This window comes from Pimephales promelas, chromosome 11 (genome assembly GCF_988280905.1).
Source record: "Pimephales promelas chromosome 11, fPimPro1.hap1.1, whole genome shotgun sequence".
Lineage (NCBI taxonomy): Eukaryota > Metazoa > Chordata > Actinopteri > Cypriniformes > Leuciscidae > Pimephales > Pimephales promelas.
In genome coordinates this window covers 13,887,385-13,903,585 of record NC_142779.1, presented here as the reverse complement: position 1 = coordinate 13,903,585, position 16,201 = coordinate 13,887,385, and positions in this window count along the sequence as shown.

Sequence of the window (16,201 nt, the reverse complement as noted above, 5' to 3'; positions counted from 1 at the left end):
CGGCCCGAAAAAAAAACGACAGTGGTACCCCTTACGTTTTTTTTTTTGGGTGAAAAATTAAGTTTCTCCAATCTTCTCAAAACTCTGGATTCTGATAGACGGCCATGAGACTTAGACCTGAGTGCAAAAATGGAGGCTCTAGACCCTTCCAGAGCTGAGATATCAAAACTCAAAAATTCGGCCCGAAAAAAAAAACGACAGTGGTACCCCTTACGTTTTTTTTTTTGGGGCGAAAAATTAAGTTTCTCCAATCTTCTCAAAACTCTGGATTCTGACAGAGGGCCATGAGACTTAGACCTGAGTGCAAAAATGAAGGCTCTAGCCCCTTCTAGAGCTGAGATATCGAAACTCAAAAATTCGGCCCAAAAAAAAAAACGACAGTGGTACCCCTTACGTTTTTTTTTTTGGGTGAAAAATGAAGTTTCTCCAATCTTCTCAAAACTCTGGATTCTGATAGAGGGCCATGAGACTTACACCTGAGTGCAAAAATGGAGGCTCTAGCCCCTTCCAGAGCTGAGATATCGAAACTCAAAAATTCGGCCCGAAAAAAAAAAACGACAGTGGTACCCCTTACGTTTTTTTTTTTGGGGCGAAAAATTAAGTTTTCCAATCTTCTCAAAACTCTGGATTCTGATAGAGGGCCATGAGACTTACACCTGTGTGCAAAAATGGAGGCTCTAGACCCTTCCAGAGCTGAGATATCGAAACTCCAAAATTCGGCCCGAAAAAAAAAACGACAGTGGTACCCCTTACGTTTTTTTTTTTGGGCGAAAAATTAAGTTTCTCCAATCTTCTCAAAACTCTGGATTCTGATAGAGGGCCATGAGACTTAGAACTGAGTGCAAAAATGGAGGCTCTAGCCCCTTCCAGAGCTGAGATATCGAAACTCAAAAATTCGGCCCAAAAAAAAAAAGACAGTGGTACCCCTTAAGTTTTTTTTTTTTGGGCGAAAAATTAAGTTTCTCCAATCTTCTCAAAACTCTGGATTCTGATAGAGGGCCATGAGACTTAGACGTGAGTGCAAAAATGGAGGCTCTAGCCCCTTCCAGAGCTGAGATATCGAAACTCAAAAATTCGGCCCGAAAAAAAAAAACGACAGTGGTACCCCTTACGTTTTTTTTTTTGGGGCGAAAAATTAAGTTTTCCAATCTTCTCAAAACTCTGGATTCTGATAGAGGGCCATGAGACTTACACCTGTGTGCAAAAATGGAGGCTCTAGACCCTTCCAGAGCTGAGATATCGAAACTCCAAAATTCGGCCCAAAAAAAAAAAACGACAGTGGTACCCCTTACGGTTTTTTTTTTGGGCGAAAAATTAAGTTTCTCCAATCTTCTCAAAACTCTGGATTCTGATAGAGGGCCATGAGACTTAGAACTGAGTGCAAAAATGGAGGCTCTAGCCCCTTCCAGAGCTGAGATATCGAAACTCAAAAATTCGGCCCAAAAAAAAAAAGACAGTGGTACCCCTTAAGTTTTTTTTTTTTGGGCGAAAAATTAAGTTTCTCCAATCTTCTCAAAACTCTGGATTCTGATAGAGGGCCATGAGACTTAGAACTGAGTGCAAAAATGGAGGCTCTAGCCCCTTCCAGAGCTGAGATATCGAAACTCAAAAATTCGGCCCGAAAAAAAACCGACAGTGGTACCCCTTTCGTTTTTTTTTTTTGGGCGAAAAATTAAGTTTCTCCAATCTTCTTAAAACCCTGGATTCTGATAGAGGGCCATGAGACTTAGACGTGAGTGCAAAAATGGAGGCTGTAGCCCCTTCCAGAGCTGAGATATCGAAACTCAAAAATTCGGCCCGAAAAAAAAAAACGACAGTGGTACCCCTTACGTTTTTTTTTTGGGGGCGAAAAATTAAGTTTTCCAATCTTCTCAAAACTCTGGATTCTGATAGAAGGCCACGAGACTTACACCTGTGTGCAAAAATGGAGGCTCTAGACCCTTCCAGAGCTGAGATATCGAAACTCAAAAATTCGGCCCGAAAAAAAAAACGACAGTGGTACCCCTTACGTTTTTTTTTTTGGGCGAAAAATTAAGTTTCTCCAATCTTCTCAAAACTCTGGATTCTGATAGAGGGCCATGAGACTTAGAACTGAGTGCAAAAATGGAGGCTCTAGCCCCTTCCAGAGCTGAGATATCGAAACTCAAAAATTCGGCCCAAAAAAAAAAGACAGTGGTACCCCTTAAGTTTTTTTTTTTTTGGGCGAAAAATTAAGTTTCTCCAATCTTCTCAAAACTCTGGATTCTGATAGAGGGCCATGAGACTTACACCTGAGTGCAAAAATGGAGGCTCTAGACCCTTCCAGAGCTGAGATATCGAAACTCAAAAATTCGGCCCGAAAAAAAAACGACAGTGGTACCCCTTACGTTTTTTTTTTTTGGGCGAAAAATTAAGTTTCTCCAATCTTCTCAAAACTCTGGATTCTGATAGAGGGCCATGAGACTTAGAACTGAGTGCAAAAATGGAGGCTCTAGCCCCTTCCAGAGCTGAGATATCGAAACTCAAAAATTCGGCCCGAAAAAAAACCGACAGTGGTACCCCTTTCGTTTTTTTTTTTTTGGGCGAAAAATTAAGTTTCTCCAATCTTCTTAAAACCCTGGATTCTGATAGAGGGCCATGAGACTTAGACGTGAGTGCAAAAATGGAGGCTGTAGCCCCTTCCAGAGCTGAGATATCGAAACTCAAAAATTCGGCCCGAAAAAAAAAAACGACAGTGGTACCCCTTAAGTTTTTTTTTTTGGGGCGAAAAATTAAGTTTTCCAATCTTCTCAAAACTCTGGATTCTGATAGAAGGCCACGAGACTTACACCTGTGTGCAAAAATGGAGGCTCTAGACCCTTCCAGAGCTGAGATATCGAAACTCAAAAATTCGGCCCGAAAAAAAAAACGACAGTGGTACCCCTTACGTTTTTTTTTTTGGGCGAAAAATTAAGTTTCTCCAATCTTCTCAAAACTCTGGATTCTGATAGAGGGCCATGAGACTTAGAACTGAGTGCAAAAATGGAGGCTCTAGCCCCTTCCAGAGCTGAGATATCGAAACTCAAAAATTCGGCCCAAAAAAAAAAGACAGTGGTACCCCTTAAGTTTTTTTTTTTTTGGGCGAAAAATTAAGTTTCTCCAATCTTCTCAAAACTCTGGATTCTGATAGAGGGCCATGAGACTTACACCTGAGTGCAAAAATGGAGGCTCTAGACCCTTCCAGAGCTGAGATATCGAAACTCAAAAATTCGGCCCGAAAAAAAAACGACAGTGGTACCCCTTACGTTTTTTTTTTTTTGGGCGAAAAATTAAGTTTCTCCAATCTTCTCAAAACTCTGGATTCTGATAGAGGGCCATGAGACTTAGAACTGAGTGCAAAAATGGAGGCTCTAGCCCCTTCCAGAGCTGAGATATCGAAACTCAAAAATTCTGCCCGAAAAAAAACCGACAGTGGTACCCCTTTCGTTTTTTTTTTTTTTGGGCGAAAAATTAAGTTTCTCCAATCTTCTTAAAACCCTGGATTCTGATAGAGGGCCATGAGACTTAGACGTGAGTGCAAAAATGGAGGCTGTAGCCCCTTCCAGAGCTGAGATATCGAAACTCAAAAATTCGGCCCGAAAAAAAAAAACGACAGTGTTACCCCTTACGTTTTTTTTTTTTGGGTGAAAAATTAAGTTTCTCCAATCTTCTCAAAACTCTGGATTCTGATAGAGGGCCATGAAACTTAGACCTGAGTGCAAAAATGGAGGCTCTAGACCCTTCCAGACCTGAGATATCGAAACTCAAAAATTCGGCCCGAAAAAAAAAACGACAGTGGTACCCCTTTCGTTTTTTTTTTTTTGGGTGAAAAATTAAGTTTCTCCAATCTTCTCAAAACTCTGGATTCTGATAGAGGGCCATGAGACTTAGACCTGAGTGCAAAAATGGAGGCTCTAGCCCCTTCCAGAGCTGAGATATCGAAACTCAAAAATTCGGCCCAAAAAAAAACGACAGTGGTACCCCTTTCGTTTTTTTTTTTTTGGGCGAAAAATTAAGTTTCTCCAATCTTCTCAAAACTCTGGATTCTGATAGAGGGCCATGAGACTTAGACGTGAGTGCAAAAATGGAGGCTCTAGACCCTTCCAGAGCTGAGATATCGAAACTCAAAAATTCGGCCCGAAAAAAAAAACGACAGTGGTACCCCTTACGTTTTTTTTTTTTGGGCGAAAAATTAAGTTTCTCCAATCTTCTCAAAACTCTGGATTCTGATAGAGGACCATGAGACTTAGACCTGAGTGCAAAAATGGAGGCTATCTAGACCCTTTCAGAGCTGAGATATCGAAACTCAAAAATTCGGCCCGAAAAAAAACGACAGTGGTACCCCTTACGGTTTTTTTTTTTGGGCGAAAAATTAAGTTTCTCCAATCTTCTCAAAACTCTGGATTCTGATAGAGGGCCATGAGACTTAGACCTGAGTGCAAAAATGGAGGCTCTAGACCCTTCCAGAGCTGAGATATCGAAACTCAAAAATTCGCCCCCCAAAAAAAACGACAGTGGTACCCCTTACGTTTTTTTTTTCGGGCGAAAAATTAAGTTTCTCCAATCTTCTCAAAACTCTGGATTCTGATAGAGGGCCATGAGACTTAGACCTGAGTGCAAAAATGGAGGCTCTAGCCCCTTCCAGAGCTGAGATATCGAAACTCAAAAATTCGGCCCAAAAAAAAAACGACAGTGGTACCCCTTTCGTTTTTTTTTTTTGGGCGAAAAATTAAGTTTCTCCAATCTTCTCAAAACTCTGGATTCTGATAGAGGGCCATGAGACTTAGACGTGAGTGCAAAAATGGAGGCTCTAGCCCCTTCCAGAGCTGAGATATCGAAACTCAAAAATTCGGCCCGAAAAAAAAAAACGACAGTGGTACCCCTTACGTTTTTTTTTTTTGGGCGAAAAATTAAGTTTCTCCAATCTTCTCAAAACTCTGGATTCTGATAGAGGACCATGAGACTTAGACCTGAGTGCAAAAATGGAGGCTATCTAGACCCTTCCAGAGCTGAGATATCGAAACTCAAAAATTCGGCCCGAAAAAAAACGACAGTGGTACCCCTTACGGTTTTTTTTTTTTTGGGCGAAAAATTAAGTTTCTCCAATCTTCTCAAAACTCTGGATTCTGATAGAGGGCCATGAGACTTAGACCTGAGTGCAAAAATGGAGGCTATCTAGACCCTTCCAGAGCTGAGATATCGAAACTCAAAAATTCGGCCCGAAAAAAAACGACAGTGGTACCCCTTACGTTTTTTTTTTTTTGGGCGAAAAATTAAGTTTCTCCAATCTTCTCAAAACTCTGGATTCTGATAGAGGGCCATGAGACTTAGACCTGAGTGCAAAAATGGAGGCTCTAGACCCTTCCAGAGCTGAGATATCGAAAATCAAAAATTCGACCCGAAAAAAAAACGACAGTGGTACCCCTTACGTTTTTTTTTTTTGGGCGAAAAATTAAGTTTCTCCAATCTTCTCAAAACTCTGGATTCTGATAGAGGGCCATGAGACTTAGACCTGAGTGCAAAAATGGAGGCTCTAGCCCCTTCCAGAGCTGAGATATCGAAACTCAAAAATTCGGCCCGAAAAAAAAAACGACAGTGGTACCCCTTTCGTTTTTTTTTTTTGGGGCAAAAATTAAGTTTCTCCAATCTTCTCAAAACTCTGGATTCTGATAGAGGGCCATGAGACTTTAGCCTGGCTGCGCCCGCCTACGCACTTCCGCTCAATTTCATTTTCCTTCAGTACTGCGTCTGGGACCGCTCCATATCCTTAGGTTTCCAGAAATCAATTTTTTGTAGGACCAATCAGCGAATAGAGGGAGTGGCTGAGAACGATGGCGTTGATGTAGTGCGTCAGTTTGAGTGCAGTAATGGCAGCGGAGAAAGACGTGAGAAAAGCTATTCGGTCCGTTGTTGGAAAAGAAACTGCCGAATATACAGAATTTAAAGCCGGATTGTTGTCGTCTCACCTCTTGTTGCACAACGGAGGACCAAGTGAAGGAGGCAGAAAGGTTGGAAGTTTGTGCTGGGCAGCTCGTGTACAATGACCGTGACATTTTGGACTTTAGCCTGGTGTTCGCGGTGTTCGGAAGCCCCGAGTCCTGGCTGCTAAACTATTGTTGAAGATCCGCTCAGGAGTCATGTCAGTCGCTCAGATTCCCAACAGTAAATTTACTGATTCTTGTGATGAATAGAACATTTTGAGCCCCTTTGTGCACTCGTACAGGAGGTTGGTGTGTCAGTTTTACATGTTGTAAATCATACAAATTGGTTGTGATTTAAAAAAAAAAAAATTGTCATAAATAAAAATTTGAAAACCCATAACGTTACTTTGGAGACTATTTGATTTTCAGTTTTAGATGTCAATGGTTAATTTGTTTTAATAAAAAACAACAACTAAATGCCATATAAAAATGTACAAACACATACTTTGAAGACCATAATTAAGGTAATTAAGAAACAAAAATACGTAATATGAAAAATTGTTGTTTATTACACATCTGCAGACAGACTGATCATTCACTGTAACTTACAGCATTGACTGAATATATCACTGTCCTTCATGTCAAATATACATTTCGAATTAATAATTGTTCCTAGATTAACAAAACCTGCAGCTCTCGTTGACTGAAATCCTATTGTAAATTTAATCCTCTGATCATTCGGAGTTCGGACTTGTTGTTTCTTTTACTCTCTATGGTTGTTTCGGCGCATGACATACGTCACTCACGACCACACATTAGCGATTGGCTATGGCAGATCGTGAGTGACTCTGGGCAGATCCAATAGATTTGAACTTTAATAGTGAACCCGCCTACAAGGAAGGAAACGTTTCTCAATTGAGGGAGGCCAGACTCTCTGTACAAATGAAATGTATGTACGAGAGTCTGGTAAAAGTAGAACCAGGCTAATGAGACTTAGAACTGAGTGCAAAAATGGAGGCTCTAGCCCCTTCCAGAGCTGAGATATCGAAACTCAAAAATTCGGCCCGAAAAAAAAACGACAGTGGTACCCCTTTCGTTTTTTTTTTTGGGCGAAAAATTAAGTTTCTCCAATCTTCTAAAAACTCTGGATTCTGATAGAGGGCCATGAGACTTAGACGCGAGTGCAAAAATGGAGGCTCTAGCCCCTTCCAGAGCTGAGATATCGAAACTCAAAAATTCGGCCCGAAAAAAAAAACGACAGTGGTACCCCTTACGTTGTTTTTTTTTGGGCGAAAAATTAAGTTTCTCCAATCTTCTCAAAACTCTGGATTCTGATAGAGGACCATGAGACTTAGACCTGAGTGCAAAAATGGAGGCTCTAGCCCCTTCCAGAGCTGAGATATCGAAACTCAAAAATTCGGCCCGAAAAAAAAACCGACAGTGGTACCCCTTACGTTGTTTTTTTTTTTGGGCGAAAAATTAAGTTTCTCCAATCTTCTCAAAACTCTGGATTCTGATAGAGGGCCATGAGACTTAGACGTGAGTGCAAAAATGGAGGCTCTAGCCCCTTCCAGAGCTGAGATATCGAAACTCAAAAATTCGGCCCGAAAAAAAAACGACAGTGGTACCCCTTACGTTTTTTTTTTTTGGGGCGAAAAATTACGTTTCTCCAATCTTCTCAAAACTCTGGATTCTGATAGAGGGTCATGAGACTTACACCTGAGTGCAAAAATGGAGGCTCTAGACCCTTCCAGAGCTGAGATATCGAAACTCAAAAATTCGGCCCAAAAAAAAAAACGACAGTGGTACCCCTTACGTTTTTTTTTTTTGGGGCGAAAAATTAAGTTTTCCAATCTTCTCAAAACTCTGGATTCTGATAGAGGGCCATGAGACTTACACCTGAGTGCAAAAATGGAGGCTCTTGACCCTTCCAGAGCTGAGATATCGAAACTCAAAAATTCGGCCCGAAAAAAAAACGACAGTGGTACCCCTTACGGTTTTTTTTTTTTTGGGCGAAAAATTAAGTTTCTCCAATCTTCTCAAAACTCTGGATTCTGATAGAGGGCCATGAGACTTAGACCTGAGTGCAAAAATGGAGGCTATCTAGACCCTTCCATAGCTGAGATATCGAAACTTTTAAAAAATTCGGCCCGAAAAAAAACGACAGTGGTACCCCTTACGGTTTTTTTTTTTTGGGCGAAAATTTAAGTTTCTCCAATCTTCTCAAAACTCTGGATTCTGATAGAGGGCCATGAGACTTAGACCTGAGTGCAAAAATGGAGGCTCTAGACCCTTCCAAAGCTGAGATATCGAAAATCAAAAATTCGACCCGAAAAAAAAACGACAGTGGTACCCCTTACGTTTTTTTTTTTTTGGGCGAAAAATTAAGTTTCTCCAATCTTCTCAAAACTCTGGATTCTGATAGAGGGCCATGAGACTTAGACCTGAGTGCAAAAATGGAGGCTCTAGCCCCTTCCAGAGCTGAGATATCGAAACTCAAAAATTCGGCCCGAAAAAAAAAACGACAGTGGTACCCCTTTCGGTTTTTTTTTTTGGGCAAAAATTAAGTTTCTCCAATCTTCTCAAAACTCTGGATTCTGATAGAGGGCCATGAGACTTAGAACTGAGTGCAAAAATGGAGGCTCTAGCCCCTTCCAGAGCTGAGATATCGAAACTCAAAAATTCGGCCCGAAAAAAAACGACAGTGGTACCCCTTTCGTTTTTTTTTTTTGGGCGAAAAATTAAGTTTCTCCAATCTTCTCAAAACTCTGGATTCTGATAGAGGGCCATGAGACTTAGACCTGAGTGCAAAAATGGAGGCTATCTAGACCCTTCCAGAGCTGAGATATCGAAACTCAAAAATTCGGCCCGAAAAAAAACGACAGTGGTACCCCTTACGGTTTTTTTTTTTTTTGGGCGAAAAATTAAGTTTCTCCAATCTTCTCAAAACTCTGGATTCTGATAGAGGGCCATGAGACTTAGACCTGAGTGCAAAAATGGAGGCTCTAGACCCTTCCAGAGCTGAGATATCGAAACTCAAATATTCAACCCGAAAAAAAAAACGACAGTGGTACCCCTTACGTTGTTTTTTTTTGGACGAAAAATTAAGTTTCTCCAATCTTCTCAAAACTCTGGATTCTGATAGAGGGCCATGAGACTTACACCTGAGTGCAAAAATGGAGGCTCTAGACCCTTCCAGAGCTGAGATATCGAAAATCAAAAATTCGGCCCGAAAAAAAAACGACAGTGGTACCCCTTACGTTTTTTTTTTTTGGGCGAAAAATTAAGTTTCTCTAATCTTCTCAAAACTCTGGATTCTGATAGAGGGCCATGAGACTTAGACCTGAGTGCAAAAATGGAGGCTATCTAGACCCTTCCAGAGCTGAGATATCGAAACTCAAAAATTCGGCCCGAAAAAAAACGACAGTGGTACCCCTTACGGTTTTTTTTTTTTGGGCGAAAAATTAAGTTTCTCCAATCTTCTCAAAACTCTGGATTCTGATAGAGGGCCATGAGACTTAGACCTGAGTGCAAAAATGAAGGCTCTAGACCCTTCCAGAGCTGAGATATCGAAAATCAAAAATTCGACCCGAAAAAAAAACGACAGTGGTACCCCTTACGTTTTTTTTTTTTGGGCGAAAAATTAAGTTTCTCCAATCTTCTCAAAACTCTGGATTCTGATAGAGGGCCATGAGACTTAGACCTGAGTGCAAAAATGGAGGCTCTAGCCCCTTCCAGAGCTGAGATATCGAAACTCAAAAATTCGGCCCGAAAAAAAAAACGACAGTGGTACCCCTTTCGTTTTTTTTTTTTGGGGCAAAAATTAAGTTTCTCCAATCTTCTCAAAACTCTGGATTCTGATAGAGGGCCATGAGACTTTAGCCTGGCTGCGCCCGCCTACGCACTTCCGCTCAATTTCATTTTCCTTCAGTACTGCGTCTGGGACCGCTCCATATCCTTAGGTTTCCAGAAATCAATTTTTTGTAGGACCAATCAGCGAATAGAGGGAGTGGCTGAGAACGATGGCGTTGATGTAGTGCGTCAGTTTGAGTGCAGTAATGGCAGCGGAGAAAGACGTGAGAAAAGCTATTCGGTCCGTTGTTGGAAAAGAAACTGCCGAATATACAGAATTTAAAGCCGGATTGTTGTCGTCTCACCTCTTGTTGCACAACGGAGGACCAAGTGAAGGAGGCAGAAAGGTTGGAAGTTTGTGCTGGGCAGCTCGTGTACAATGACCGTGACATTTTGGACTTTAGCCTGGTGTTCGCGGTGTTCGGAAGCCCCGAGTCCTGGCTGCTAAACTATTGTTGAAGATCCGCTCAGGAGTCATGTCAGTCGCTCAGATTCCCAACAGTAAATTTACTGATTCTTGTGATGAATAGAACATTTTGAGCCCCTTTGTGCACTCGTACAGGAGGTTGGTGTGTCAGTTTTACATGTTGTAAATCATACAAATTGGTTGTGATTTAAAAAAAAAAAATTGTCATAAATAAAAATTTGAAAACCCATAACGTTACTTTGGAGACTATTTGATTTTCAGTTTTAGATGTCAATGGTTAATTTGTTTTAATAAAAAACAACAACTAAATGCCATATAAAAATGTACAAACACATACTTTGAAGACCATAATTAAGGTAATTAAGAAACAAAAATACGTAATATGAAAAATTGTTGTTTATTACACATCTGCAGACAGACTGATCATTCACTGTAACTTACAGCATTGACTGAATATATCACTGTCCTTCATGTCAAATATACATTTCGAATTAATAATTGTTCCTAGATTAACAAAACCTGCAGCTCTCGTTGACTGAAATCCTATTGTAAATTTAATCCTCTGATCATTCGGAGTTCGGACTTGTTGTTTCTTTTACTCTCTATGGTTGTTTCGGCGCATGACATACGTCACTCACGACCACACATTAGCGATTGGCTATGGCAGATCGTGAGTGACTCTGGGCAGATCCAATAGATTTGAACTTTAATAGTGAACCCGCCTACAAGGAAGGAAACGTTTCTCAATTGAGGGAGGCCAGACTCTCTGTACAAATGAAATGTATGTACGAGAGTCTGGTAGAACCAGGCTAATGAGACTTAGAACTGAGTGCAAAAATGGAGGCTCTAGCCCCTTCCAGAGCTGAGATATCGAAACTCAAAAATTCGGCCCGAAAAAAAAACGACAGTGGTACCCCTTTCGTTTTTTTTTTTGGGCGAAAAATTAAGTTTCTCCAATCTTCTAAAAACTCTGGATTCTGATAGAGGGCCATGAGACTTAGACGCGAGTGCAAAAATGGAGGCTCTAGCCCCTTCCAGAGCTGAGATATCGAAACTCAAAAATTCGGCCCGAAAAAAAAAACGACAGTGGTACCCCTTACGTTGTTTTTTTTTGGGCGAAAAATTAAGTTTCTCCAATCTTCTCAAAACTCTGGATTCTGATAGAGGACCATCAGACTTAGACCTGAGTGCAAAAATGAAGGCTCTAGCCCCTTCCAGAGCTGAGATATCGAAACTCAAAAATTCGGCCCGAAAAAAAAACCGACAGTGGTACCCCTTACGTTGTTTTTTTTTTTGGGCGAAAAATTAAGTTTCTCCAATCTTCTCAAAACTCTGGATTCTGATAGAGGGCCATGAGACTTAGACGTGAGTGCAAAAATGGAGGCTCTAGCCCCTTCCAGAGCTGAGATATCGAAACTCAAAAATTCGGCCCGAAAAAAAAACGACAGTGGTACCCCTTACGTTTTTTTTTTTTGGGGCGAAAAATTACGTTTCTCCAATCTTCTGAAAACTCTGGATTCTGATAGAGGGTCATGAGACTTACACCTGAGTGCAAAAATGGAGGCTCTAGACCCTTCCAGAGCTGAGATATCGAAACTCAAAAATTCGGCCCAAAAAAAAAAACGACAGTGGTACCCCTTACGTTTTTTTTTTTTGGGGCGAAAAATTAAGTTTTCCAATCTTCTCAAAACTCTGGATTCTGATAGAGGGCCATGAGACTTACACCTGAGTGCAAAAATGGAGGCTCTTGACCCTTCCAGAGCTGAGATATCGAAACTCAAAAATTCGGCCCGAAAAAAAAACGACAGTGGTACCCCTTACGGTTTTTTTTTTTTGGGCGAAAAATTAAGTTTCTCCAATCTTCTCAAAACTCTGGATTCTGATAGAGGGCCATGAGACTTAGACCTGAGTGCAAAAATGGAGGCTATCTAGACCCTTCCATAGCTGAGATATCGAAACTTTTAAAAAATTCGGCCCGAAAAAAAACGACAGTGGTACCCCTTACGGTTTTTTTTTTTTGGGCGAAAAATTAAGTTTCTCCAATCTTCTCAAAACTCTGGATTCTGATAGAGGGCCATGAGACTTAGACCTGAGTGCAAAAATGGAGGCTCTAGACCCTTCCAAAGCTGAGATATCGAAAATCAAAAATTCGACCCGAAAAAAAAACGACAGTGGTACCCCTTACGTTTTTTTTTTTTTGGGCGAAAAATTACGTTTTTCCAATCTTCTCAAAACTCTGGATTCTGATAGAGGGCCATGAGACTTAGACCTGAGTGCAAAAATGGAGGCTCTAGCCCCTTCCAGAGCTGAGATATCGAAACTCAAAAATTCGGCCCGAAAAAAAAAACGACAGTGGTACCCCTTTCGTTTTTTTTTTTTGGGCAAAAATTAAGTTTCTCCAATCTTCTCAAAACTCTGGATTCTGATAGAGGGCCATGAGACTTAGAACTGAGTGCAAAAATGGAGGCTCTAGCCCCTTCCAGAGCTGAGATATCGAAACTCAAAAATTCGGCCCGAAAAAAAAACGACAGTGGTACCCCTTTCGTTTTTTTTTTTTGGGCGAAAAATTAAGTTTCTCCAATCTTCTCAAAACTCTGGATTCTGATAGAGGGCCATGAGACTTAGACCTGAGTGCAAAAATGGAGGCTATCTAGACCCTTCCAGAGCTGAGATATCGAAACTCAAAAATTCGGCCCGAAAAAAAACGACAGTGGTACCCCTTACGGTTTTTTTTTTTTTTGGGCGAAAAATTAAGTTTCTCCAATCTTCTCAAAACTCTGGATTCTGATAGAGGGCCATGAGACTTAGACCTGAGTGCAAAAATGGAGGCTCTAGACCCTTCCAGAGCTGAGATATCGAAACTCAAATATTCAACCCGAAAAAAAAAACGACAGTGGTACCCCTTACGTTGTTTTTTTTTGGACGAAAAATTAAGTTTCTCCAATCTTCTCAAAACTCTGGATTCTGATAGAGGGCCATGAGACTTACACCTGAGTGCAAAAATGGAGGCTCTAGACCCTTCCAGAGCTGAGATATCGAAAATCAAAAATTCGGCCCGAAAAAAAAACGACAGTGGTACCCCTTACGTTTTTTTTTTTTTGGGCGAAAAATTAAGTTTCTCTAATCTTCTCAAAACTCTGGATTCTGATAGAGGGCCATGAGACTTAGACCTGAGTGCAAAAATGGAGGCTCTAGCCCCTTCCAGAGCTGAGATATCGAAACTCAAAAATTCGGCCCGAAAAAAAAAACGACAGTGGTACCCCTTTCGTTTTTTTTTTTTTTGGGCAAAAATTAAGTTTCTCCAATCTTCTCAAAACTCTGGATTCTGATAGAGGGCCATGAGACTTAGAACTGAGTGCAAAAATGGAGGCCCTAGCCCCTTCCAGAGCTGAGATATCGAAACTCAAAAATTCGGCCCGAAAAAAAAACCACAGTGGTACCCCTTTCGTTTTTTTTTTTTTTGGGCGAAAAATTAAGTTTCTCCAATCTTCTAAAAACTCTGGATTCTGATAGAGGGCCATGAGACTTAGACGCGAGTGCAAAAATGGAGGCTCTAGCCCCTTCCAGAGCTGAGATATCGAAACTCAAAAATTCGTCCCGAAAAAAAAAACGACAGTGGTACCCCTTACGTTGTTTTTTTTTGGGCGAAAAATTAAGTTTCTCCAATCTTCTCAAAACTCTGGATTCTGATAGAGGACCATGAGACTTAGACCTGAGTGCAAAAATGGAGGCTCTAGCCCCTTCCAGAGCTGAGATATCGAAACTCAAAAATTCGGCCCGAAAAAAATCTGACAGTGGTACCCCTTACGTTGTTTTTTTTTTTTGGGCGAAAAATTAAGTTTCTCCAATCTTCTCAAAACTCTGGATTCTGATAGAGGGCCATGAGACTTAGACCTGAGTGCAAAAATGGAGGCTCTAGACCCTTCCAGAGCTGAGATATCGAAACTCAAAAATTCGACCCGAAAAAAAAAACGACAGTGGTACCCCTTACGTTTTTTTTTTTTGGGCGAAAAATTAAGTTTCTCCAATCTTCTCAAAACTCTGGATTCTGATAGAGGGCCATGAGACTTACACCTTAGTGCAAAAATGGAGGCTCTAGACCCTTCCAGAGCTGAGATGTCGAAACTCAAAAATTCTGCCCAAAAAAAACCTGACAGTGGTACCCCTTACGTTTTGTTTTTTTTCGGGCGAAAAATTAAGTTTCTCCAATCTTCTCAAAACTCTAGATTCTGATAGAGGGCCATGAGACTTAGAACTGAGTGCAAAATGGAGGCTCTAGCCCCTTCCAGAGCTGAGATATCGAAACTCAAAAATTCGGCCTGAAAAAAAAAAGACAGTGGTACCCCTTTCGTTTTTTTTTTTTGGGCGAAAAATTAAGTTTCTCCAATCTTCTCAAAACTCTGGATTCTGATAGAGGGCCATGAGACTTAGACGTGAGTGCAAAAATGGAGGCTCTAGCCCCTTCCAGAGCTGAGATATCGAAACTCAAATATTCGGCCCGAAAAAAAAAACGACAGTGGTACCCCTTACGTTTTTTTTTTTTGGGCGAAAAATTAAGTTTCTCCAATCTTCTCAAAACTCTAGATTCTGAAAGAGGGCCATGAGACTTAGAACTGAGTGCAAAATGGAGGCTCTAGCCCCTTCCAGAGCTGAGATATCGAAACTCAAAAATTCGGCCGAAAAAAAAAACGACAGTGGTACCCCTTTCGTTTTTTTTTTTTTTGGGCGAAAAGTTAAGTTTCTCCAATCTTCTCAAAACTCTGGATTCTGATAGAGGGCCATTAGACTTAGACATGAGTGCAAAAAAGGAGGCTCTAGCCCCTTCCAGAGCTGAGATATTGAAACTCAAAAATTCGGCCCGAAAAAAAAAAACGACAGTGGTACCCCTTACGTTTTTTTTTTTTTTGGGCGAAAAATTAAGTTTCTCCAATCTTCTCAAAACTCTGGATTCTGATAGAGGGCCATGAGACTTAGACCTGAGTGCAAAAATGGAGGCTCTAGACCCTTCCAGAGCTGAGATATCGAAACTCAAAAATTCGACCCGAAAAAAAAAACGACAGTAATACCCCTTTGGTTTTTTTTTTTTTTTTGGGCGAAAAATTAAGTTTCTCCAATCTTCTCAAAACTCTGGATTCCGATAGAGGGCCATGAGACTTAGACCTGAGTGCAAAAATGGAGGCTCTAGCCCCTTCCAGAGCTGAGATATCGAAACTCAAAAATTCGGCCCGAAAAAAAAAAACGACAGTGGTACCCCTTACGTTTTGTTTTTTTTTGGGCGAAAAATTAAGTTTCTCCAATCTTCTCAAAACTCTGGATTCTGATAGAGGGACATGAGACTTACACCTTAGTGCAAAAATGGAGGCTCTAGACCCTTCCAGAGCTGAGATATCGAAACTCAAAAATTCTGCCCAAAAAAACCCCGACAGTGGTACCCCTTACGTTTTGTTTTTTTTCGGGCGAAAAATTAAGTTTCTCCAATCTTCTCAAAACTCTAGATTCTGATAGAGGGCCATGAGACTTAGAACTGAGTGCAAAATGGAGGCTCTAGCCCCTTCCAGAGCTGAGATATCGAAACTCAAAAATTCGGCCGGAAAAAAAAAAGACAGTGGTACCCCTTTCGTTTTTTTTTTTGGGCGAAAAATTAAGTTTCTCCAATCTTCTCAAAACTCTGGATTCTGATAGAGGGCCATGAGACTTAGACGTGAGTGCAAAAATGGAGGCTCTAGCCCCTTCCAGAGCTGAGATATCGAAACTCAAATATTCGGCCCGAAAAAAAAAAACGACAATGGTACCCCTTACGTTTTTTTTTTTGGGCGAAAAATTAAGTTTCTCCAATCTTCTCAAAACTCTAGATTCTGATAGAGGGCCATGAGACTTAGAACTGAGTGCAAAATGGAGGCTCTAGCCCCTTCCAGAGCTGAGATATCGAAACTCAAAAATTCGGCTGGAAAAAAAAAACGACAGTGGTACCCCTTTCGTTTTTTTTTTTTTGGGCGAAAAGTTA